The sequence below is a fragment of the Cervus elaphus genome, chromosome 20, assembly GCF_910594005.1.
Source record: "Cervus elaphus chromosome 20, mCerEla1.1, whole genome shotgun sequence".
NCBI lineage: Eukaryota > Metazoa > Chordata > Mammalia > Artiodactyla > Cervidae > Cervus > Cervus elaphus.
This window is the reverse complement of record NC_057834.1, coordinates 130,750,870-130,774,090: the sequence shown is the minus strand read 5'-3', so window position 1 is coordinate 130,774,090 and position 23,221 is coordinate 130,750,870. Positions and strand designations below refer to the sequence as shown.

Sequence of the window (23,221 nt, the reverse complement as noted above, 5' to 3'; positions counted from 1 at the left end):
CTCCTCCTAGAATCTACTTTCATCCACCACCACCCCCCAACACATTCCCCTGGCTAACACTTATTCAGATTAAGCTCCACCTTCCCTTGAAGACTTTTCTGGGTTATGCCTCTCTATCGCATTTTTAGAATACCCTGGGTTCCCCCATGAAAGCAACTATCACATTGCACTGAAATTGTCTGTTTCAGATTCTGTCTCCCCAAGTAGAATCTGGTCTTCTGCAGAGTAGGAACCAAATTCTATTTATCACTGGATCTCCAGCACTCAGCTCGGGCCTTTGCCCAGAGATGGTACTTAACAAATGTTCACTAAATAGATGAATAAATGACTGTGCTGTAAAGAGGTTCCAAAATGTTAGGCCAGTTAAGATGAGAGCAAGAAGAGATCCAATAGAGGGAAACTGAGGAAGACTTCCCAGAGAAGAGTGTGTCTGAGATGGAGAACAAGATGGCTGTGTGTAAGGGAGATGGAATTCCCAGTGAAGGCAAGAGCATGCACAAAGGCAGAAGAGGTGGGCAAATAAGGAATTTTAAGGGGTGGGATGAGAGAGTTCCAGCAGACATTGGGGGTTTGGAAAACACTGGGAAGACATGGGAGAGAGAGAGAGTCAGAAAGGAAGACGACTCTGAAGTTTGCAGCAGCCGTGACTGGAAGACTAATGATGCCATTATTAGACACAGGGATGTCAGGAAGAAGAGCTAGCTTTGCGGGCATGATTAATAGTAGTGGAAGAGACACAGTCAGACAACAAGAAGAACTTCCTGACCCTGAGGGATGTGAGACAATGAGGAAGATTGTGAAGTCTCCTGGGAATCTTCCATAGAGGGGAGGGTAGGACCTGTCCAGCCTCTGGTCCACCCTATGGCCTGAGCTGGAGAGGCTGTTGGTTATCCTGCCTGGAGGGGAACTGGGGTGACCTTACAGATATCAACTGCCTATCTCCAGATGACAATTCTTTTCCACCTTTACCTCTCTCTGGAGAAGCGGAGGGGACTTCAGACCAAAATGGCCTCAAATAGTTATCGGAAAAGCACCTAGAAGCATCTCTCCGCCTTGGAAAGAAGCTTTGATAGCTTGGTCTTTTATCCATGGCACAGTCCTCCTCTTCCTACCCCAAGCAGGACCCATGTCTGAGACTCACAGCATGAAAGGCCAGTTTGGCAGAAATCCAGACCACCCATTTGCTTTGTCTGTGGCCACAGCAAGCCTGGGAATGTCCGCACCAATGGTTTGGACACTCCCAGGTTTTCCCACGTCCCCCACCACTACACAGGTGCTGCTGCCAGTCACTGAGCCTTCATCAAGATCTTATCAAACTCAGTCTCTTTAGCATCAATCCATGTTCTCCCCCTCACCCAGAGAAGGGCATGGCAACCCACTCCAGTGTTTTTGCCTTGAGGATCCCATGGACAGAGCAGCCTGGCAGGCTCTAGTCCACAGGGTTGCAAAGAGTCGAACACAACTGAAGCGACTTAGTACACACGCATGCACCATGTTCTCCCAGCTCTAGTCTCAGAAGAGATGGGCCCCTGTATTTATTCCTCTCCAGACAAAGCACTCCCAACTCCCTTTCCCATGTCCTACAGGGTAGTACTTGCTAGTGGAAAAAAGCACAAACCCTGACACCACAAACCCTCAGACCACCCTGAGACCTGGTGACCCACCCTCTCGAAGCCTAATGATACCTGCTCACCTGTCTCCAAGGATTTTAGTATCAAGTGATACAACGTACATGAAACCACACTATAAACTCTAAAAGATTACACAATATAGTCCCCCATGTGAAGCCCTCATTCTGGATTTCCAAAATCCCCAATGTCCAAATACTACACAATACAATCGAATTCAAATTACTGGGAGAAAAGGAAGCTATCCAATTTCTGGATTTCTTAAAGAGAAGATTTAATTGATATAGATTTAATTATATAAACTTCATCCTATATCTCACGATTATAATCACATTCCTCCCCATTACTAAACATAATCAATAGGAAGGAAAAACAAGTGAGGAGGGGACTAATAATTCAATCCATCACCATGTCCTATGGATTTTGTTTCCTAAAAATAGATCTGCCTACTTATTTCCGAATCTACCAAATCACTGTCAGCCGACTAGCCAAAACTCATTCTCAACCTCCTTTGCCCAGACTCTCTTGTACCTAGAAGTCACATGATTCACATTTAGATAATAACATATACATAAAAAAATCTGATGAGAGTCTCTGGGGAAGATCTTGCCTTTATAATAAAAGGGGCAGGACTTGCCAGTACCATCCTCCCTTTCTTTTCAGCTTGAATACAATCACAATGCCTGGAGCCAGGGCAGCTGTCTTGCCACCATGAGAGCAAGGCATAGAGAATCACAGAAATGCCAGCCCTGGAGTCATCGAGCCAGGGAACCAACAGAAGCAGTTGCCTTCCTCCAGGCCTAAATGCAGGAAGGAATCAAGTCCTTTTTACTTAAACCACTGTTGGCCAGATTTTCTGTATTTGCAGCAGAAAGCGCTGCTAACTAATCCAACTACCTCAGAACATCATCTCCTGCCTGGATGTCTGCATAAGCCTCCTAAATGGTCTCCCTGCCTCCATTCTTACCCAGTTCCCCTCCAAATGGTCATTTGGAAACACAAATCTGATCATGTCACTTCTCCGCTTAAAACTCTTCACTGGCTTATTGATGTTCTTAGGATAAAATGCCTTAACCCATCCAACAAGGCCTGAAGGCTCTGGCCCTTCCTGGGCTTCCAAAATCCTCTCACAACACGCTCCCCCCTTGCTTCCTCTGCTCCAGCCAGGCTGGTCTTTTGCAGTCCCACAATCCCTCCCATCATGGGGCCTATTTCTCTCCCATCTGGAAAGCTTTTCCCACCCACCTCTGCCTTGCTAACTCCTACACACCCTTCAGATCTCAGCCCAGTTGTTGCTTCCTCAGGGAAGCTTTCTCTGGCCTCCCTGACTAGGTCAGATCTCCCTGCTGTTTGCTCTCAAGGCACTGTGTACCTCTTCTATCATTACCATTTTCAATTTGTGTGATTCAGAAATTGTCTGTCTCTCCCATTAGAAGGTAAGCTCCATGAAAGGGCAGGAATTCCATCCATCTTATTCAATGCATTATCCCCCCCATTCCTAGAACAATGCTTGGCAGATGGCACGTGTTGGAAAAGTGGGTGCAGACCTACAAAGAACAAGACCCATTCACGTATGACATTTTAACTGCCTCCTTGGAAAAGCCCCTGATGCTGGCAAAGATTGCAGGCAAAAGGAGAAGGGGGCGGCAGAAGATGAGATGGGTTAGATGGCATCACCAATTCAATGGGCGTGAATCTGAACAAACTCCAGGAGATGGAGGAGGACAGGGGAGCCTGGCGTGCTGCAGTCCATGGGGTCACAAAGAGTTGGACATGACTGAGCAACTGAACGACAACAGAAATGCCAAGGGACAGATACTACCCCACCCCTCAATTCACAGGAGAAGAAACTGAGGCTGGGAGGGCCTAGCGGACAGTCCCAAGGCTGCACAGTTGGTGGCAAACCCAGAAGTGAAACCCAGCGTAGCTTCACTCCAGCGCCTTAGCTTTTCTCCTTCCCATGCTGCTGCCCAGGGGAGCCAAACTGATTAAACACCATTCTGAAGGAACGCAGTAATGGATTTGTTTTTTTTAAAAAGGAAACACAAAACTAAGAACCTCACACATACCACACACTCCAGAGGTAACCAGAGTGTGGTTTAGCCCTTTCCCCTGTGTGGTGAGTACTGAATTTGTTCCAAATCCAAGGTCAGAAGAGTAGAGAATAAAGGAGGCTCCCTGAAGCCCTCGGACAACTCTGGGTGCTAGTCTTACTTTCCCCCGTTCTGTGGCACCGAGGCATCTAACTACTTCCCCAGGACACAGCGAGCTGCCTGGGGGGTGAACCTCTGGGCCTAGGGAAGCAGCCACTTTTGCAATCGCCTGTGGCTGGCTGGGAAGTAGGGGGGTGAAGGAGGTTAGAAGGGTGCCACATGTGACACATTCTCTGATGCAGCTCACATCTTTCTGGGATTGGAAGAAGGACCACACATGCCGTCACCAAGAAATTACCCAATTTAGCACCAACTACACAATCCAGCAATTAGCTTCTTAAACCGGAACTTGCTGGGGCTGCCAGGCTGGCAGGGTTGTTGTTACAAATTTCACTGGGAAACCAGCTGTGTAATTCGCCAGGAGGTTGTCACTGCCCCAAGCAATTACCTTCCAGAAAAAGAATGGAAAATGGAGGAAGGAAAAGGGCTGCAGAGGACAAGAGTCAGGGTGCTTTCTTTTCCTCTCCCCCAGGGCCCTGCTTGGTCAAGCCAGCTGATTTTCCTTTCTTGAGACCTAGGTGACTCCCGGATTCCCGGCATCAAAGTAGTTCCTGGTATAGCCTCTGCCGTCAGACTCTCAGGGTTCAAATCCCTTTCCATTCACTCGCTCACTGTATGTACTTGGGCAGGTGGTTCGCCTCTCTCAGCCTATTTTCTCTTCTGTACGATTAGAGTTCTCAGAAAGCTACGAAGGCTGTGAGGGTCGACTAGGTAAAGCATATAATATTGTGCCCGGCACATGGTGAATCCTCAATAAAGGAGCGATAGGTATTTGTATTTTCATTTTTATGACTTCCTCCAGGGGTTTACAGTGTGACCTTGAGTAGGTCACTTTACTTCTCTGGGACAACTGTGTAAGACCAAAGGTATTCTACAGGAAAAGAAAAAGAAAAAACAGTTCTGAGACTTCCCTGGTGGTTCAGTGACTAAGATTCCTCACTTCCAATGCAGGTGGCCCAGGTTCGATCCCTGGTCAGGGAACTAGATCCCACATGCCACAATTAAGAGTTCGCATGCTGCAAACTCCGCATGCCGCAAGTAAGACCTCGCGCAGTCAAATAAATAAATACATATTTTTAAAAAAGAAAAAGGCAGTTTTTACACAAAATCATCCACACCTGCACACTCAAGGATCAAGGAGCCTTTGACAAAGGCCAGTGTCTCAGAGGTTAACACAAAGTGATGATTTGGGCAAAGATGAAGATTTCAAAAAGCAAGTATTAACTGCTTCATGCCTTCCCCCAAGAAGCTGTCTGGAAGAGGTACACACTGGACATGATGGTCCAGATGGCAGCAAAGGGGTACAGTTGCTCTCTGGCTGGAGATCAGCCTTCTCTAGACCCCTCACACTGAACCTCTGAGGTCATCCCCATACCAGTTCCAATACAGCAGAACTTATAGCAACTTAGGTCTGGAACTCATCTGGCTGCTCTAGGCCTGGGCTCCTCCATGGCTGTGGGTAGAGGACCTCAGAGCTTCAGGCTTTACCTTCCTAGTCCCCTTCCCTGGGTCAGTCTAACCAGAGTGGCCAGGATTCTGCCTCAGTTTCCCTTTCCAGTCCTCCTCTACCCCTATCCTGACAGCAGCTTGGAGGCTGAGGCTGTCTTGTCCACGGTGAAGGGTCCAGCTACTGGGGAGCCCTGACACAGAGCCTCTGACCTGTATCCCAAGCTCAATGATGGGCCTTCCTCCTCCGGCCCCCACCTTCTCCTGCATCCAGGGCTGTCTGAGCCCCCTTGACCATTTCAGCACTGGCGTTGTTCAGCTCTCTTGGGCAGGATCTCTGCAGCTGGGCTGGTTTCCTCACCCCGGCCTCTCTTAACCTCGCTGCCCAGATTTGTCGCTGGAGACTCAGCATGCCTTCTGCCCAACCTCCACCCTTCGGACCCAAGAAAAACATTCTCTTCCCCTCACTGCCCCAAAAAGTGGAAAGAAGGAAGGGTGAGCAGAATAGGAGGGAGGGTTGGGATCTTTTTCATTCACTTTTATTACTTTATTTAATGAATTCCTCCTGGGGGTTTAGGGTAGGAATTTTACAGAAAATGGGCTTACTGCTCCGAAACACTTGTGACAGAGGCAGATCCAAAGGCTAAATCCATCTCCTGACCCACAGGACGGTGCTCAGCCTGTGAATAACCCATACTACCTATAATCTCTTTGAAAATCCCACCTCAGGGGGCTTTATACTTGATGTTCTCTCTGTTGGAACACTGTGCCCCAGATATTCCCATGGCTTCCTCTGTCTGATCTTTCAGGTCTCAGCTCAGAGAAGCCTTCCCTGACCACTCGCTAGCTGAAGTTGAGCTCCTTCCCCCAGGAACGCTCTACATCACCTGTTTTCATTGCCTTCATAGGGCTATCGCTCTTTGAAATTATTTTCTTTATCTAGTCCATGTTTATAGTATGTCTCCCCATAGCAGAATACAAGCCCCAGGGGGGCAGGAACTATGTCTGTCATGTGCTGCGTGCCTAGCATGAACAGGTGCTTAGAAAGTATCAAGTGTATGGATGCATGTCTTCACTTTCCACTCCACTCCTGTGCCCAACAGCCCACAGACAGGACCTCCACTCCTTTCTCCCTAAGGGCTCTGGAGAGCCCCTGGAGGATGTGGTATTAGAAATCCCATCACCAAATCCAGCCCTGTCCATCACGTTTATCTAGCCCCTCTCAACTGGCAGGTAAGGATAGTCCTTTTTCAGCCACTTCTGGGGCTCTCCAGATGTGCCTCTGCCTTCAAGGAAGGCAGTGAGGCGGAAGAGGAACGAGGCAGAGGAAGTTACCCTCCCGACACTGCAGAGCAGGAGGAGAGACCAAAAGGAGGGGAATATCCCAGCCCCAAAGAGCTCTCTTCCTCCAGACAATCTGGGCTCCAGCTCCTCTCCCAGCTGAGGCCATGTGGCCAAGAGGTGCCAGAAGCAAAGTTCAGGCTCTTTCAGGGCTGTCAAAGGCAATAAATGATACAGTTCAAGCTGATCAGTCTCACGCCTCACCCCCTAGCCGCAGCCATGGTCAACTGCTTTGGGCCCATTCTTCCCTTTTTTGTCAAATGATCAGTCCCCAGGAGGGTCTGCCTGCCCATGCTCCCACTCCTACCTGCCTGTTTTGGGAAAGACATCCCAGTCCACCACTGAGAGACAGACCTCCAGGATTAGACTCCTATAGGACCCTGGTCAGGGATAGCTAGCAAGAGAGGCTGTGGGTCCTGGGCCTCCCGGGTCCACCAGTTACTAGATGTGAAGCCTTAAGGAAGTCTTTGGACCTCTCTCTCTAGTTCAGTGTCTTCATTTTTCAAATGGGAGCAAGCATAGGTCCCTTCTCACCACGATGTCATGAGTATTAAGGTCATGCAGGTAAAATAGCGCAGCGCTGAAGGTTAGCTCCTGACAACCAGGGAGAAACTGCGAGAACCAGTGAGATCTGGAAGCAGGGCCTTTGAGAGGATTTCTCGGCCTCCGGCAGAGGCTGGAGCCACACCTGACTCAGATCTGGATCAGAGGTCCAAAACTGAAAACTCATTTGTTTCATGTTTCACCCAGGACCTTCTGTTTGCCTGGGTTCTTTTTGAAGACCTTCCACCCCTGGAGATGCTGAAGACAGCAGAGCAGCCCCAGTGATCAAAGATGATGGCATCTGAGGGAACTAGAGGCCCTTGATCTGTAGACCCCACAAATCCCTGCAGTCAGGGCTAGTGGTCTCTCTTCCAGCTCCAAGGATCTGGGAGGGAAAGTCCAGTGACGTTTTGCTGGATATTGCAAAGACAATCACCTGCTTCCAACCATTTTCTCTCAGCCTACCTGCATGACCATGAGTCTCAATTCTGTCATCTGTAAAGCAGGGATAACAAAACCTACCTCCTAAGTTGCAGCAATGAGTACCCAAGCTGATCTGTCCAAGGCAACGATCACATATGTTCCCACATGTTGGCTACTTCTGACTTCAGCACCTTAGTGCCTGCTTTTGTTTGTATGTGTTTGGTGGGACTTGGGCTGTTGCTGCCCTGGGCTCCAGAATGCTGCCAGCCTTGAGCCTGCTATCAGAAAACAACAGGCAGAATCCCCAGTCTACGGCAAGGGTCCACTGGGCAGCAGTTTCTCAGCCAGGTCAGGCCTGTGGCCGGTCCTCCTCCCTGGTCCACAGGTCTTATTCCCTCGTGAAGCCTGCCTCCTGGGTTAGCACCTGTCCTGTAAGCTCTCTGGGAGTTGGGGCAGGGGCTGTCTGCTGTCTTCTCCAGGCCTCTCCCACAGAGGAGTCAGGCACAGAGCTGGGTCCCCTGAGGGCTGGTTGGTGGGTTAACAGCCAGGTTCATGTGGCAGCACCTCTCAAACCTCAGCTCTGCCTGGTCCTCCCCCAGCATCCAGAGTACCTTAACCCCTGCTCTCTTCTCTAGCTTTCTGGGCTTAGCAGGAGCCAGGACCACAACAGGATACAGAATGGGGAGAGGAGTCAGCACAGACTGTAGGATTCTTCCATATGGAAAGCCTGTCCCCCGACCTTTGCCTCTGATGCAGTTCAGGCATCCTCTCTTCCAAGAAACCTCACCTAAGCTTGCCCACCTCATCAACCCTGGGCCATAGTAGTCGCTACCTTCTCTAAGGTCCCATACTTCAACACAGTAGGATAAAAATGTGTTTGCAGGGTGTGAGCTCCTTGGAAAGCAGGATCCATCTGCTTTATCTCTGTATAAACAAAACCTGGCATAGACTAGATGCTCAATAAGTTCAGGTTAGTAATTGAGCCATCGAGAAGTAGTATCCATCTGCTGGGGCATAGAAATAGGGTGAGAAATGGGAGAAGGCATGAGGGAAATGACTCCCTGCAGCTGGACCAGAACTCTGCAGTAGGCAGGGCTGGTCCAGTGTGATGTGGGTTTCCTGAAGAGCTGGGAGTATCCTGTCCAGGGAGACATATAAGCTGAGATTGGAGAACCACCTTGGAGGATAGTATGGGATGCATTCAAGCATAGAACACATTTCAGATCACACAACCTCTGGTACCTTTCAACTCTAAAGCCTAAGGCTCAGCTCACTGAATGCCTACAACTGAGCAGGCACTGTGTCAAGTGCTAAGTGTACTTTTTTGTATAGTCCTCAAAACCATCCTTTGCAGTAGGTGCCATTATTATCCCCATTTTACAGATGAGGAGATGGAGGCTGAGAAATTTAAAACTCGCCCAAAGTCACACAGGTGGTAGAGGATTTGAATATGGATCTGGTCCTGGCCTGACACTCTCAACCACTAGGAGATCAAGCCCTGGCACATCTGAAGGAGCATCTCTCTGACCAAACTGGCCTGATGAGATCACCAAGTGGACTCCCAGTGTGCCCTGACTCATCACTTAGCCTCAGGAAACCTCCACCCTCGCCATCCCTCCCTTGCACATGGGCATCCATGGTCCCAAGAATGTCTATTCACAATTTAACACACATGTTCTCCAGAGGCAGCTTATGAGCCATGCAGACTCATTCAACACAACTCACGTGGCATTTGTCCTCAAATAACTAGTCACCATCACATAACATGCACACATACATACAGACTTGTTCCCACAAGGGTTCACACATGTGCATTTTCATCCAAAGGACATGGATGCTTGTGCACACAGAAGCTACACAGACACAAAACCTCACATACATGTTCACATGTTTATCCCCATACAACAGATACCCATGTTCATCTCACATCGCTTAAGCACCCACATCTGCTCAACATCATACATCAAATCCTCCCCCAACAAGAACTTTATCCATTGTTCCCAGATCTAATACTGGGCCCAGGTGAGCAATGATGCTGCCTCCCTCTGGGGTTGGCCAGGCAGCCCTAAGATGGGGAGATGGCTCAGCCTGCCTGTGATGGATGGAATTAATCTACTGAGCTGGAGAAACTAAATAATTAAATCCCTAATCACCCCCCAAGCCAGCCCAAGCCAATATAGCTGAGGGAGGGAGGGGGCTCTCAGGCCCAGACCAATATCCTAGAGAGGAGGAGGGGCTTGGGAAGAGAGGCCTAGACAGAACCCTCTAGGAGGGTTCTTTGGAAGGCAGACAAGCAGCCACGGTTCTCCCTCTCCATGTGAAAACGGAGCAGCTTGGGAAGATGGCCCACCAGCACCCACTCACACAGGATGAGACCAAGGGGTACCGTCCTCCTCCCACCAGCCCCAGAGCCCTTCCTGTCTCTCCAGGGTGTGGGTCTTAGGAGAGTAAGGGGATGGGGCAGCGGGGGGGGGGGGGGGGGGGGCGGGGGGGGGCGGGGGGGGCACAGAACATTCAAAGTGCACAGGACCACGGTCATCCATGGCGATCGACTGCCCAAAGGGGCGCTGATGCAGAATCAGTCAGGCCCCGGCCACCCCTGGAAGAGGCCCTTCCCCAGCCTGGCGCAGAGGGCGGGGAAGGGCCCTCCGCACAGGTGCGGCCTGCTTCCCTCAGGAAGAGGGGCCAGCACGTGACTAACAGGCTGAGGAAGGAGCAGAGGCCTGGGCAGGGGGGCTCAGGGAACGAGCCTGGGAACAGGCCCCAGTCTGATTGGCTGAAAAGTGGGTCATTTTCCTTTTGAAAAATAGGGAGAAAATGGAGAAGTAGGTCGGGCTCTCATCCCCTCAGCCCCAGGAACCATGCCTTGTGGGGTGGGGCGAGAAGGAGAGGTCTGCACCTGCCAAAGCCCCCCCCCCTCCCCCAGGACCCCACTGGGGCCCCCGGTACAGGAGGACAAGGTCGTCATCACTCAGGAAGCCCAAGGGCATGCACCCTCTGAGGCCAGGCCGGGAGCACAAGTCTCGCCCTGCCCTGGGGGCCCTGGGCCCGACTGGAGGGGTGGGGGGGCTCAGACACGCAGGACCTGGAGGAGCCCCCTCCCATCCTCCCGTCGGTGTGGTGCTTCCTCGCCTCTCCTCTCCTCCCTTTCCTCAACGTCCACGTGGGCAGAGTCGTTGCCATGACACCGCGCGCAGGTGGGCGGCTCTGGCGGCTGTCTGGGCCCAACCCCCATGCTCAGAGACCAGGTGGGAGGGGAGCGGCGGCAGCGCCCCCGCCCCTGGTCCAGAGGCGAGCAGAGATTGGCAGAAGGCCCCTCACACACCCCAGAACCCCGAGTCTCTAGCTCTTGGAAAGGAAGCAACCCAGATGCAGGCTTGGGGGTCTCGGGGAGGAGCTCTCAAAGAGGACTTGAGGCCTTCATCCCCGCCCACCCCCGGCCCCTAGGGGTCAGGGGGCGGCGCCGGAGGGGGCTGACCCACGGCTCCCACCTCTTCCCCCGTTGCTCACCCGCCGGCCTCCAAGCTTCCCCGGGTACTAAGTTTCCGTCGCTTCACCCTAGACGCTGAAAGGTCCTGCCCGAGGGCTAACCTCAGTGCCTCATTCTGCAACGCAAGCTCAAGTCTTCCTGCCCTCTCTTTAGGGAGGAAATCAGACCAAGCTGAGACGCTCAGAGAGATTCCTCCCCTACCACCAAACCCCTAGTCTGTCCTCTGGAAATTGGGTCTCCATTCCTTGGGTGTCCTCACATCCCTGAACTCACACACCCTGGGGCAGGGGGGAAATCGCTCACTCCGAAGTCCATACTTGGGGTCACGTCAGCCACCCTACTAGGAAAAAGGAGCAGAGAGAGGAGGAGGGGCAGAAAAAGATGGGGCTACCCAGTGGATGCCCTCTGGGGATGCTGTCCTGCCTCTCACGTCTTGCTTCAGGAGGTCTGGGCCGGGCCTGCGGTCGCTGCCTCTGAGCACCCCTCTCAGGGTCCACGTGCCTCCCCCACGTGTCCCTAAGTCTCTGTGACTCTGACTTCTGAAGACCCCTTCCACTGCTCAGGACCCAGGACCCTTGTGGAACCTTGTGTGCTGAGGCAGAAGCCCTGCATCACTGACCAAATGGAACCTGCCTGGCAGTCCTTTGAGCCTGCTTGACAGAGGAAGGCGGATGTGTGGGGAGCATCCAGGGTTAGCTGGAGGGTGTCCAGCTTGTCACTTGGTGCTCATGGCATCCATACCATATTAACATATAAAGACATTTTTACTTTCTTCCTTAGCTTTCTTTGACTCAGACAGTAGATGTAACTGGCTAAACTATAATACGTGCGCACACGTGGGCCTATGTGTGTGTGCATGCGTGTGTTTGTACACTATCTCCCTTTCTCCACCTCCACTCCTGATGTTCTCCATCAGGCCACCCTCATCCTAAATTTCCACCAAAGCTCTTCCAGCGGGTTCCTAACTGGCCTCTCCACCTTGTAGCTTGGCCCAGCCCGATCCACTCTCCTCACTGCCTGCCACTGTGATCTACCTAAGATCTGTGTGTAGTGAATGCCTCTGAGCCAGGCACGCCTCGGAACACAGTGGGTGCCAGAGCAAAACCAGATCTCCTCATGCTCCATTCTCATGAAGTTTATATCCTAGTGGAAAAGGAGATGCGGAACAAATTTATGAAATAATGGAGGTGGTAAGTGCTGAAAATTTTTTTTTTGAGGTGAGAGGACAGCATAACAAGGGGGCTATTTAAGATAGACTGTGGGGGAGGCCTCTCCAAAAAAGTGACTTTTGAGCTAAGACTTGAATCAAGTGAAGGAGTAAGTCACGCGGGTACCTGGGGGGAGAGCACTTCAGGCTGAAGGGAAAGCAGCGGCCCGGAGATGAGGCTGTGCTCAGCTCAGCATCTTTGTGGAACTGAAAGGAAGCACTTGCAGGGAAGGAACTTGAAATCAGGGAAGTCACCGGAGGCTACTTTACACACAGCACTTCTGTCACTCAGGGCCCACTAAGCACTCAGGATTTCACTCTGAGTGAGATGGAAAGCCATGGGAAAGGCATAATTCTGGCTCAGATGGTGAAGTATCTGCCTGCAATGCAGGAGACCCAGGTTCAATCCCTGGGTCAGGAAGATCCCCTGGAGACGGGAATAGCTATCCACTCTAGTATTCTTGCCTGGAGAATTCCATGGAGCCTGGCAGGCACAGTCTATGGGGTCGTAAAGAATCCAACATGACTGAGTGACTAACACTATCTTAGGCTGGCTGCTTTCGTGGGGAAGCTCTCTGGAGGAGAGGCTGGCAAGGGAGGAGGTAAGGAGACCAGTTGGGACCTTTCCTGTCACTGAAACACCTTTTCCTAAAGTTGCCCACCTGGTGAATACCTGTTTAAGCCTTGGCTCAATGGCCTCCTCTTCTGTGGATCCTTTACTAAGGCCCTCCCTTTCCCACTCTGGAATTGACCAAGCCCTCCACAGACCCCCACTAGTCCCCATGAATACATCTGTCCTCCTGCTTTCCTGAACACTCTCCTGGATCCAGGTCTAGATTGTAAGTTACCCGAGGTTGAGGACCATCCCCAGTGTCCAGCACAGTACACGGCACAACACAGGCATGAGGTAAACGTTGGCTGAGTGAATGGATGAATCAGGGGAGGCACACGTGATGGAAGAGGGACTCTTCGTAAGCTGTTGTTAACCTGGGTGAGTGAGGTCACGGGTTGCCATCAGGCCAATATTAGGACACGCATGCCTGTTAATTTGCCTCAATCATGTCTCACTGTTTGCAACCCAATGAACTGCAGCCCGCCAGGCTCCTCTGTCCATGGGATTCTCCAGGCAAGAATACTGAAGTGGGCTGTCATGCCCTCATCCAGGGGATCTTCCTGACCCAGGGATCGAACCTGCGTCTCTTATGCCACCTGAATTCCTTACTACTAGCACCACCTGGGAAGCCCAATATTAGCAAATGCCTACACATTTAGTAAATGCATACATATTTTGCATACTCTGTCTATATACATATGCGTGTTAGCATGTATGTTTACGTCGACAAACCTCTCTTTTGGTAGGTATGTTCCTGTAGATTTTTTCATGTGTACACATTAGAAAGTACATTTATGTTGAAATATGCAAAGACAAAAAGGCAAAGACAAGTAATGTACACATACACATATACACAAATACATGTATATGTGAGCACAGGCTGATGTACACACTTGGACCTCCCTAAAATCCCTGCCCCTTTCATCCACTGAGCCCAGGTTGTCTGGTTTGATTCTTGAAACCTCAGTAGTAATGTTAACATTCAAGCTCTCAAACTCCTTCCCCATATACACTCCTGGGCACCATAGCATTTGATCAGCTTTCAGCTCAGCTCCCTTACTCAGCTGTCCCCAAGGCCTGCACAGGCCTCTCCTCTGCAAACTCCCTTCATATGGATGGTGGTGGGGAAGAGTTGAGGCCCCATAAAAGATAATTTGAGAGACCTCAAGGAGCCTGGTTTTTGGAGAAGTGCTACAGGCATCAGAGTGGATCAAGTTCAAGCCTGTGTGAAAAAAACTTTTGAACAGCCCCACTGTTTGGTCAGAATCTCTCTTTCATCCTTTCTGTCACATCCATTCACGTGGATGACAACTTATATACATATATTCATATGCTGTTAATTCATGTGCTGCCTCACATGCATACTTACATTCACATATACATATGGTTGAGTGAGCACCCCACCCCCCCCACAGGTTTAATTAGGTAATTGCCTGTATAGTCACATGTATACCTAAATGCATACATAGAGCCCTACATATCTATATACATGTGTCTATACAAACTCACAAATGTGTTTGTACACATTCATGCAGCACTCTCACACTTATGTATGGACATATACACAGTCACACACACACTCACAGACAGAAATACACATGCACAGGCACTGGAAGAGCAGAGACACCCAGCCTCTCCTCTGGCTTTTCCATCCTATGCACAAAACTGGAAGTCCATCTTCTCTCCAAGTGACACTACAAGCTTGCATTTGCTCTCTCCTCTTGCCAGTCTCCCAGTTCTTTCTGGAAAGTTGTTCCTATTATCAATAAGATAAGCCCCACTCCTGGACATACTCCATTTCTACCCACTCACAGAAAAAAAAAAAAAAAGTCATTCCAAAAAAGGGCTTTGTTATCCCCTTGTCTCATGCCTGGAATAATCAGTATTTCCACAGACAACCTGGGAGGCAGGGAACATGAAGCAGGTGCACCTCAGAGGAGAAGCACCTTTTTCCACCCAAAAGGCAGCCCCCACCTCCCATATATCTAAAACTTTTTAATTCTAAAAGGGGAAATGAAGGGAAAGTATTAAGGCCAGGGTTCTTCCTCCCAGTCCCCCTGGGTATGTTGCACAGCTCCCAGATTCCAAAACAGCTATTGGGGCAGAGAAAAGAACAGTACAAACATTGTCTCTGGGCACTAAAACTTCTCGGGATGCCTCTCTTCTTCCCTAGAGGACAGCTGCATGACGTCTAGTGAAACCCTCCCACCCCTGGAGGCTTAAAAATGTAAAGAGTGGGGGTAACCTGGGCTCACAAGACTAAAAGAAGCAACTATTTAGAGAGCAGGAGCTGGCTAGGGAGCAGGAAAGCAAACGGAAGACCCCTCCCAGCAGGAAAGCAGCTGCTGAAACACTAGATCGTGAATGTAGCAAGACTCTCCAAGGGGCCCCAGAGAAGGGGGTGGACATCCAACATTCCATGTGGGGGTGGAGGGGTGACTGCTTCAGGCAGTAGCAGCAGCTCCAAAGTAAAGTCTTATCAAAGCTGTTATGTAACCAAGAGAGCTGAGTAGAGCACAAACACCTCCCCTCCCCAAACAGGCACCCACACCCACACCCACCACCTCCCAGCACCCACAGCACAGGAAAACTCAGCTCCTCCCAAGCAACCAGAGAAGAATCATCCTGACGAGTTACATGAAAAACATGATGGGTGAGGGGCTCCTTATTAACCAGAAGTCACATCTGGAAAGGTCAGACCTGGTTCCGTTTGGGGTCCCTAACTACCTCCCCCTTTCCTTGAACTCCCTGCCACACCCATTTTTTGCCCAGCATCCGGACACTTTCTCCTTCCTCTCCCCTCAAGAAGGATGTCATTTGAATATTTGATTGTTCTCCTGGGGATGGAAGGTGAAGCTGCCATCATCCACTCCTGCCTGTTGTTCCCCCACAGTCTCATCTGCATGTCCTGACATTTGGCTTTCATCCCCCTGGGATGACAAGAGAAGGGACCCGGAGAAATAAATCCTTGCTCTATTCCCTTCAGATTTACAAAGATGGAGCCTAAGAACCCAGAAAACTGAGATGATCCTGACCCTAGGTTAGTGGGGAAAAGATTTACAAAGGAGCTGAGGATTGAAATCCAGAACCCCAATCCCCCAATTTGAGTAGCTTTTTTCTCCCCCAGATTTTCCTCGTTGCCCACTGCCCCATCGCTAGTAGCCTCCTCCTTCTCTGCTCCATGGCACTGAACAACCCCACCCACTCCTTGAATCCTCTGCTTGGAAACCTTCCTCCCCAACAAAAGTCTCTCTCAAATGCTGCTCTGAGCTGTGGCTGGGCTGGGCAAAACAGGAGACAGGCTTGCAGAGTATTTCACTGCCTCTTTCCTTAATTCAAAAGTATGATGGGCAGGGGGATGTTACATGGTCAAATTATCCAGTACTCCTGAGCTCTACCTGACCCAGGCCTAAACCGGCAAAACCTGAACTCTCTTAGTTCAGATCTGCCTCGAGTCTGAACTTCTGGGACCCAGTAGCAGAAAGGCTGGTGCCAGTACCCCTAAGCTTATTGCGCTAAAAACTATCCAGGAGAAGAGAGCTCACAGCAGAAACATCATCACCTACCCATACCCCCACACTAACCATATGGTGGTTTTAGAAAGGGGAGGAGGAACTGAAACAGGAAAACAGGGGTCCCTTTCCCACATACTATTAAGAACGGTGAGGCCTAAGGCCAGGGGAAGGACCCCAAAATCTATCTGTCCACCCAAGGACTCTGTCCTTGGAAAGTGGGTCATTTGGAAGAATTTTTCTAGTGAGCCCTCAGCTCTGCCCATCACCGGTCCCCCAATGCAGCCCCAATCAATACTCAGGACAGTTCCAAAGCAGCAAATCCTACCGAGTCAAATTCAGCACCTGGGACAGCTCCCAGCCACTCTGCGGGCCCCATTGCCAGAAAGGCAGGATGCCAGAAGCGAAAGGCTTACCCCACTCTACACCCTCTTGAGTACAGAAGCCCCTCTCCCCTGCCCCTCCCACACTCGCTCCCATCCACCGGAGGCACCTGGTACTCCTCCTTTCTCTCTATGTCCAAAGAAAGAAAAGAAACCCAGACACGAGACTTCCCTGAGTGAGCCTAGAGAGAGGACCCCACCCACCTCTTTTCAGCCCTGAGCCTCTCAACGCCACTCACAGCTGGTTCTAAAACCACTTTCCTTCTCAACCACCACCCCAAAAAATAAAAGAAATACTCACGTGGGGGCTCCCAGCCCTGCAGGCAGATGTGGTGGGGGGAGGCAGAGACAGGTAGCTCCCCACACCCTGTTCTGAGACCCCTTTCTGAAGGAGCCAGCTCCCATCTGGACTGGGGGGAGGAAAGACATGTGGAAGCACTGAGTGAGGGGAGGGAAGAAGAGAGGAGGAGGCAAGAGCGAGGGACTGCAGGGTGGGGATGTCCGGATAGGGGCGAGGGAATCCTTTCTAATTTCATTCTCTCCCCATGTCTACATGAGCCCTGCAGGCTCAGCTCTTTAATATTTACACACAGGAAGAGGAAAGGATGAGAAAGGACAGACAGTGAGGGGGGCAGGGGATACCTGAGCTCAAAGGGGATAGAGGCAGGAGCCTTGGAGAGCTGGGTGCTCACACCATCCCCAGGTCATTTCCATTCTGAGCTCTTGACTGGAAGGAAGAAGGAACTCTGGGACCATTCTGTCCCTTTGTTAACAAGACACTTTGAAACAGCATCAGAAAAAGATCAGATCCCCACCCACATACCTGGACACCCCCACAAACCCAGATTTCTTGGGTGCCTTATGTTCAGATGATAGAGGCAGTATTCATGCGCAAGCATGTTCTGATGCTTGGAGGCATGTTTGCATGTAGGCTGCTGTGTAAAAGCACATGAACATGTCAGCCAGCATGTACAGGTTTCTACAAGTATGTTCTCAGTATATGCACATGTAACAGCCCATGCAATCATACGCAAACTTATATAATCATATCTGTAAACCAGTCCCCAAGCAACTTCCCCACAGCTCCCCAGCTACAGTCCCAAGGACAAGGCCACCCACCTCCCCAGACTCCCTTATTCACAGGCCCCTCCCTCAAAGCCTCACTTTTTCTTTCTGTGACATGGGGATGGTTGGAAGGCATGCTGCATTTGAGCCCAGGGACTTGACAAGTTATTAGCAACGATGAGCTGGCAGCTCGTTACCATAACGATGTTGCCACCACCTCACCCCAGCTCAAACCCAGACTCCCCAGACAGCAGGAGGCCCGCTGAGCCAGCAGCCTTCAGACTGGGGGGTTGGGGGGGAAGAGGGAATCAAAACATAGCGCTTGTAGAGTGGAGGGTATGCAGCTGTTCTTCCAACCCCCACTGAGAGACAAAGCTTTGAATCTACCAAGTGGGAATGACATCAGACTCTGGAAAGGTTTCCTGACCATGGGGCTGGTAAGATACTGGAAGGGGTCTGTAGAAGCCCCTCTAGACAAAGGCTTTTGTTGTCATTTGCTCCTCTGTCCCCTCACCCAAAAGAATCTCTTCTACTGATCTTAGTAGATTACTAGAAAAACCGAACACGTAGGAGGCTCTTCTATGAATTTTGATTTTCCCATCTGTAAAATGGGAACTTATCTTTATCATTTACCCGAGACTCTGGGAAAGTTTAATCAGAAAGAGTTTAAGAGTAACCACAAACCCCTCCAAAATCATACAAGCCCCAGAAGCTTCTCTACCTAACTGGAACCTATAAACTTATAAAATAAGGAATTGTCAGGTCAACAAAATGCATCAGAAACTGGATGGTATGAAGCAAAATGGAGCTCAGCCAGCCCAGGTTCCAACATCAACTGGAGAGAGATGATGTGAGCTGCCAGGTAGCAGCCAGCTGCTGCCACAGAAGAAAGTCTGGGAGTCTGGCCTGCAGCAGTTTCAGTCCCTCACTGGCGAGAATTAAAGAGATGCCATGGCCTACCTCAGTGGTGGGTATGGCTAGGAATCCCCGTTCCCAGGAACATCTGTTAACTCCTCTTTGGAAAGGGGTCCCAGGTCGAAGGGTCTATAGCCTTAGGGTTATTGAGTCTTTGCTTCTTTTCCCCAAATCCCTTCTGCTCTAAGGAGCAAAAGGTGGGAGTGGGGGTTTCCAGGAATGGAAAGCAACATGGAAGGTTGAAAAGTTCCTGAGCTAAGATAGCTAGGAACCCACAAGTTTGTTGTATGACCTTGGGCAAGTCCTCTTCCTTCTCTGGGCTTCAATCTCCTCACTTTGTAATTAAGAGATTGGACCAAGTCAATTCTAAGTTTCCTCCCCTGGCCGTCATTCTGTAACTACATACAAGCTCCCTCCTTGGACATGAGCCCCCTGGCATAAAATGCAGTGGGCACTGCCTGCCAGATCAGTGGGGCAGTGGGGGGTGGGGGATGCGGGGGTTGTATCTGAGGCTGTTCATCCTATGTTCGTGTTCCTTTTAGAAACACCTGCCACCCTAGCCCTCCCAGCTCCCTTTTTAGACCCTGATTCACTGCCAACTCACGAAGCCTCTCCCACCCCTCCCTCCTCTCTTCTCCCCCTCTCTCCCATCTAGGCCTTGGCAGCTGGGTGCAGAAGTGGCCCCAGCACTCAGGGAATGCTGGGCGGAGGTGGAGGGCAGTGCCACCGGGGTCAGAGCAAGCACAGCAGGGAGCACCACTCTCTAACCTCGGCCCAGCCCAGCTCTTCCGGTCAGCAAAAGACCCAGGCTGAAGTCTTTCTGAACCACTAACTAGCAGTGTGTGATTGTGGGGAATGCAATTCAACTCTCAAGCCTCAACATCCTCATCTGTAAGTGGGCATTATATTAGGTTGAACCACATGCAATTGCTGGGTTTGTAGGTAAAAAGCAAAGACAGTTGAATATTGGTAATTTCATATGACTTAACCTGCCCTGCCTGTTTCCTGGGGCTGTTAGGAAGAAGAGAAAGAGTTGAGAGGGGAGCATTTTTCAAAAGCCCTGAACTGATACAAGGACATTGTCTCTTAAATTATTATTACTTCAAAGAGCTTTTGCACAGACCCACCTGGAGTCAGTGGGCTGAACCAATGACCCAGAACTTAGAAATCGAGGACTTGGAAGTCTAGAGACAGCCACCTGCTCTGATGACTAAGAACAGGACAGAAGCCTCCACCTGGCCTCCTGAGCCCCTGGCGCTAAAGGGCCCTTGGTGAAACATCACTGGGATGACACAGGTTCCAGACCTCAAGAAGGAGACGCACACACAGGCACACACTCCAGCTGCACCCCCCGCCCCACAACCCCCAGGAGCCGCAGTGTCCAGCCAGGACACAACCAGTAGCATCACAGAGGGTACCGCCTGGGTAGGTGAAGGTGGGAACCAAGGTGGAAAGTGCCATGCAGCTCTTGCCTGAGTGGGGTGAGCAGCCCCTGGGGAAGGGCTTTGATCTGACCTCACAAAGTCCCATCTCTCTGTCCCATCCCCAGCACCCCACCAGGCATCCCCTGGGGGAGGAGGGGACAAAGCCTAGGTGTGCGTGATTCCGAATGAACCCAGCTCAGATACATTCCCACATAGCACGCACCCCCCCAACCACACACACACACATTCACGCAGGCCACAGATACCTGAACCCACTCTCGGAAACAGTCACACTAGCACACACACATCCGCTCACATATACACTCAGAGGACACCCCCCCCCCCCCCGCCCCAGGCACACACGGTGACAACACACACACACTCATTCACACACATGTTCACAGATACATACACGGGAACACCCTCCACACTCACACTGCATACACCCACGGACACGCACACACTCACCCACAATGACACACGCACACTCTCGCTCCATACACTCACTGGCACGCACAGCCACCCACAGACCCACACGGTGACACACACGTTCATCACAGACACACAGTGACATGCACTCACACTCACACACCTGCAGAGGAAAACTTCTCTCCGGATCTCCCTGAAACCTCCACTTCCCCCCACCACCCTGCTGGCTGCTCCCGCTCAGACCCAAGCCTCAGCCGGGCCGGGGCTGGTGGCCCCGCGGCTCGACCCCGAGAGCCGGTCCCCGGTCCGCGTGGTCTCCCACCCGTCCCTCCGGTCAGGCCCGCGGGCAGCCAGGCCCGGGCGGGGGCGGCGGAGGAGGCCCAGCCTTCCCCCATCCCCGGACCGGGAACCGAGGCCGCCGGAGCCCGGGGCGTGGGCGGCGCCGGGGCCGCAGCCAGGCCGAGGCTGGGGGGCGCTGCAGAGGGCGCGGCGCGCGCGGCCCGGTCCCCACCCCTCCCCGCGGCTTACCTGGCCCGGCTCGGGCTCCGGCCGGGTTACATGGTGCCGGCGGCCCGGGCCGTGGGCGCTGCGGCGGCGGGCGGGCGGGCAGGGAAGGGGCCCGGCACTGCGGAGCCCCCGGCGAAGGGGCCGCGCCGGCTGCGGAGCCCCGAGCGAGCGCCGAGCGGCAGCGGGCGCGGGAGCGGGAGGCGGCCAAGCCACGGAGGCTGGATTTCCCGGGGACCAGGAAGGGGAGGCGGGGGGATCCCGCCCGCGCGCTCCGCCCCCGCCCCCGCCCCCGCCCCCGCGCAGGGCTGCCGAGCCCGGAGCCGGCGAGAGGGAGGGGGCCGAGCTCCCCGCCCCCGCACGGGACCCAGGAGGGCCGAGGTCGCAGCCAGCGGACGGCCGCCCGGGTCTCCGAGGAGCGCCCGCCTCGGGGAGGCTGAGCGACGGCTCTGCGAGGCCCAGGCGGGGGTGCGAATAAGCTCCCCCTCCCCGGGGACCACCGGGTCCGCGTCCGCTGGGGACCCAGGAGCGGGCACACACAGTGTCACGGTCACGCACGGCCGCCCAGGCACAGGGTCCGGAGCCCAGAGACGGGCGCTTGGGGAGAGAGTCACACAGCCTCCCAGAAGGGTCTGCGCCCCACCGAGGCACAGTCACACCCTGAATGTCACACAGCCCCCTGGGCGCATCCCTTTAGGAGACGCTTTTCGGGTTTCGCGATGAGCTACCCGACTGCAGCTGCTGGCCGCAGGTCTAAGGGCCCCTCTTCGGCCCTGCGTCCCCGGCTGGGGCGCCGTGCCGCGGCTCAGAGCCACGGAGTGGATGGAGTCTGTCACCCACAGCCCAGGCAGCCCCACTGTGTGGACGGAAAACCCCGCTCGACCTGCGGACTTTGCCAGGGCCCCACCTGTGCCCACTGTGTCCGCCCACCTCTAGGCCCGGAGCCAGGGGTCGTGCCAAGGCGGGGGCGGGCTGGGGGAGGGAAAAGGGACGGTCCGGAGCACAGCCGGAGGCTGCAGAGCCGGGACTCGGGCTGCGGGAGCCAGGAGAGGCGGAGGAGAAAAGGACTGCAGCAGTCCCTGGCTGGAATCCGTCTTGGCGCCCAGAACGATGCTGTAATGGGGGGGAGGGGGCCGCACGGGGGAAACCGCTTGGGGAGGGGCTGGCTCTGGGTTCTGATTTCCTGAGGTGGGTGTGAAGGGAGCTCGGCCTCAGGCGCTGAAAGTTGGGGTGGAGAGTAGCGTGCATCCTTAAAGCCGTCTTTCCCTCTTCCCTCGTCCACCTTTTCTGGTCTGGAAAGCTTTGGGGCGATGAGGTGTGGGTTTGGGAGGCTTAGGGAGACTGAACATCCTCCTCTCTAGGAATAGACAGACCTTGGAATAGTTCTGATTCAGTATCCACCCGACAGCCTTCTCTCTGTACCTTTTTGGGGCCACTGGCTCTCCTTATATAAAGGGGGAAGCTGAAGATAGAGGAAGTAGAAGTCACAGGCCCAAGTGAATTAAAACTGGGAGTCACGCCCTTTCCCCATTTCCCAAGAAGATGTTTGAAGAGGCCACATGACATAAATTCTGGTGGGAGATAGGCGGACTGGTCACCTGTCCTGCTGCCTACAAGACCTATTCAATCAAGAAGTTTCACCCTGGGCTAAGGTTGCAGAGAATTCCCAGCCCAGGGATCAGCCAAGACCAGATAACAGGGAAGATCAGATAGAAAGCAGATCCTAGGAACCCTCTTTAGAACTGCAAGAAGCATCTCACTTGCCATGAAGTATAAGAACAGCCGTCACGCAGGATGTTAAAAGGCACCGCCACGTTTTCTCCGTTTTTTTAATTATTATTATTTTATTTATTTATTTTTGACTGTGCTGGGTCTTCACTGCTGCCTGCAGGCTTTCTCTGGTTGCAGTGAGCATGGCGCACAGGTGTCTCAATGCAGTGGCTTTTCTTATTTTGGAGCACAGGCTCTAGGGCATGCAGGCCCAATAGTTGTGGCACATGGTCTTAGCTGTCCCACAGCATATGGAATCTTTCCAGAACAGGGATCGAACCCATGTCTCCTGCATTGTCAGGCGGATTCTTAATC

At 52.3% G+C, this 23,221-nt stretch overlaps 1 protein-coding gene across 1 annotated transcript in view; it reads right to left on the bottom strand.

Moving 5' to 3' along the window:
• The window catches only part of DLGAP3 (DLG associated protein 3), a 62,957-nt gene extending 41,597 nt beyond the window's left edge, over positions 1 to 21,360 (bottom strand). The window contains exon 1 of the mRNA XM_043877877.1: positions 21,161 to 21,360. The gene's annotated coding sequence lies outside the window, so the exon portion shown is untranslated. The remainder of the gene's footprint in view (positions 1 to 21,160) is intronic.
• Between the last annotated feature and the right edge of the window lie 1,861 nt (positions 21,361 to 23,221).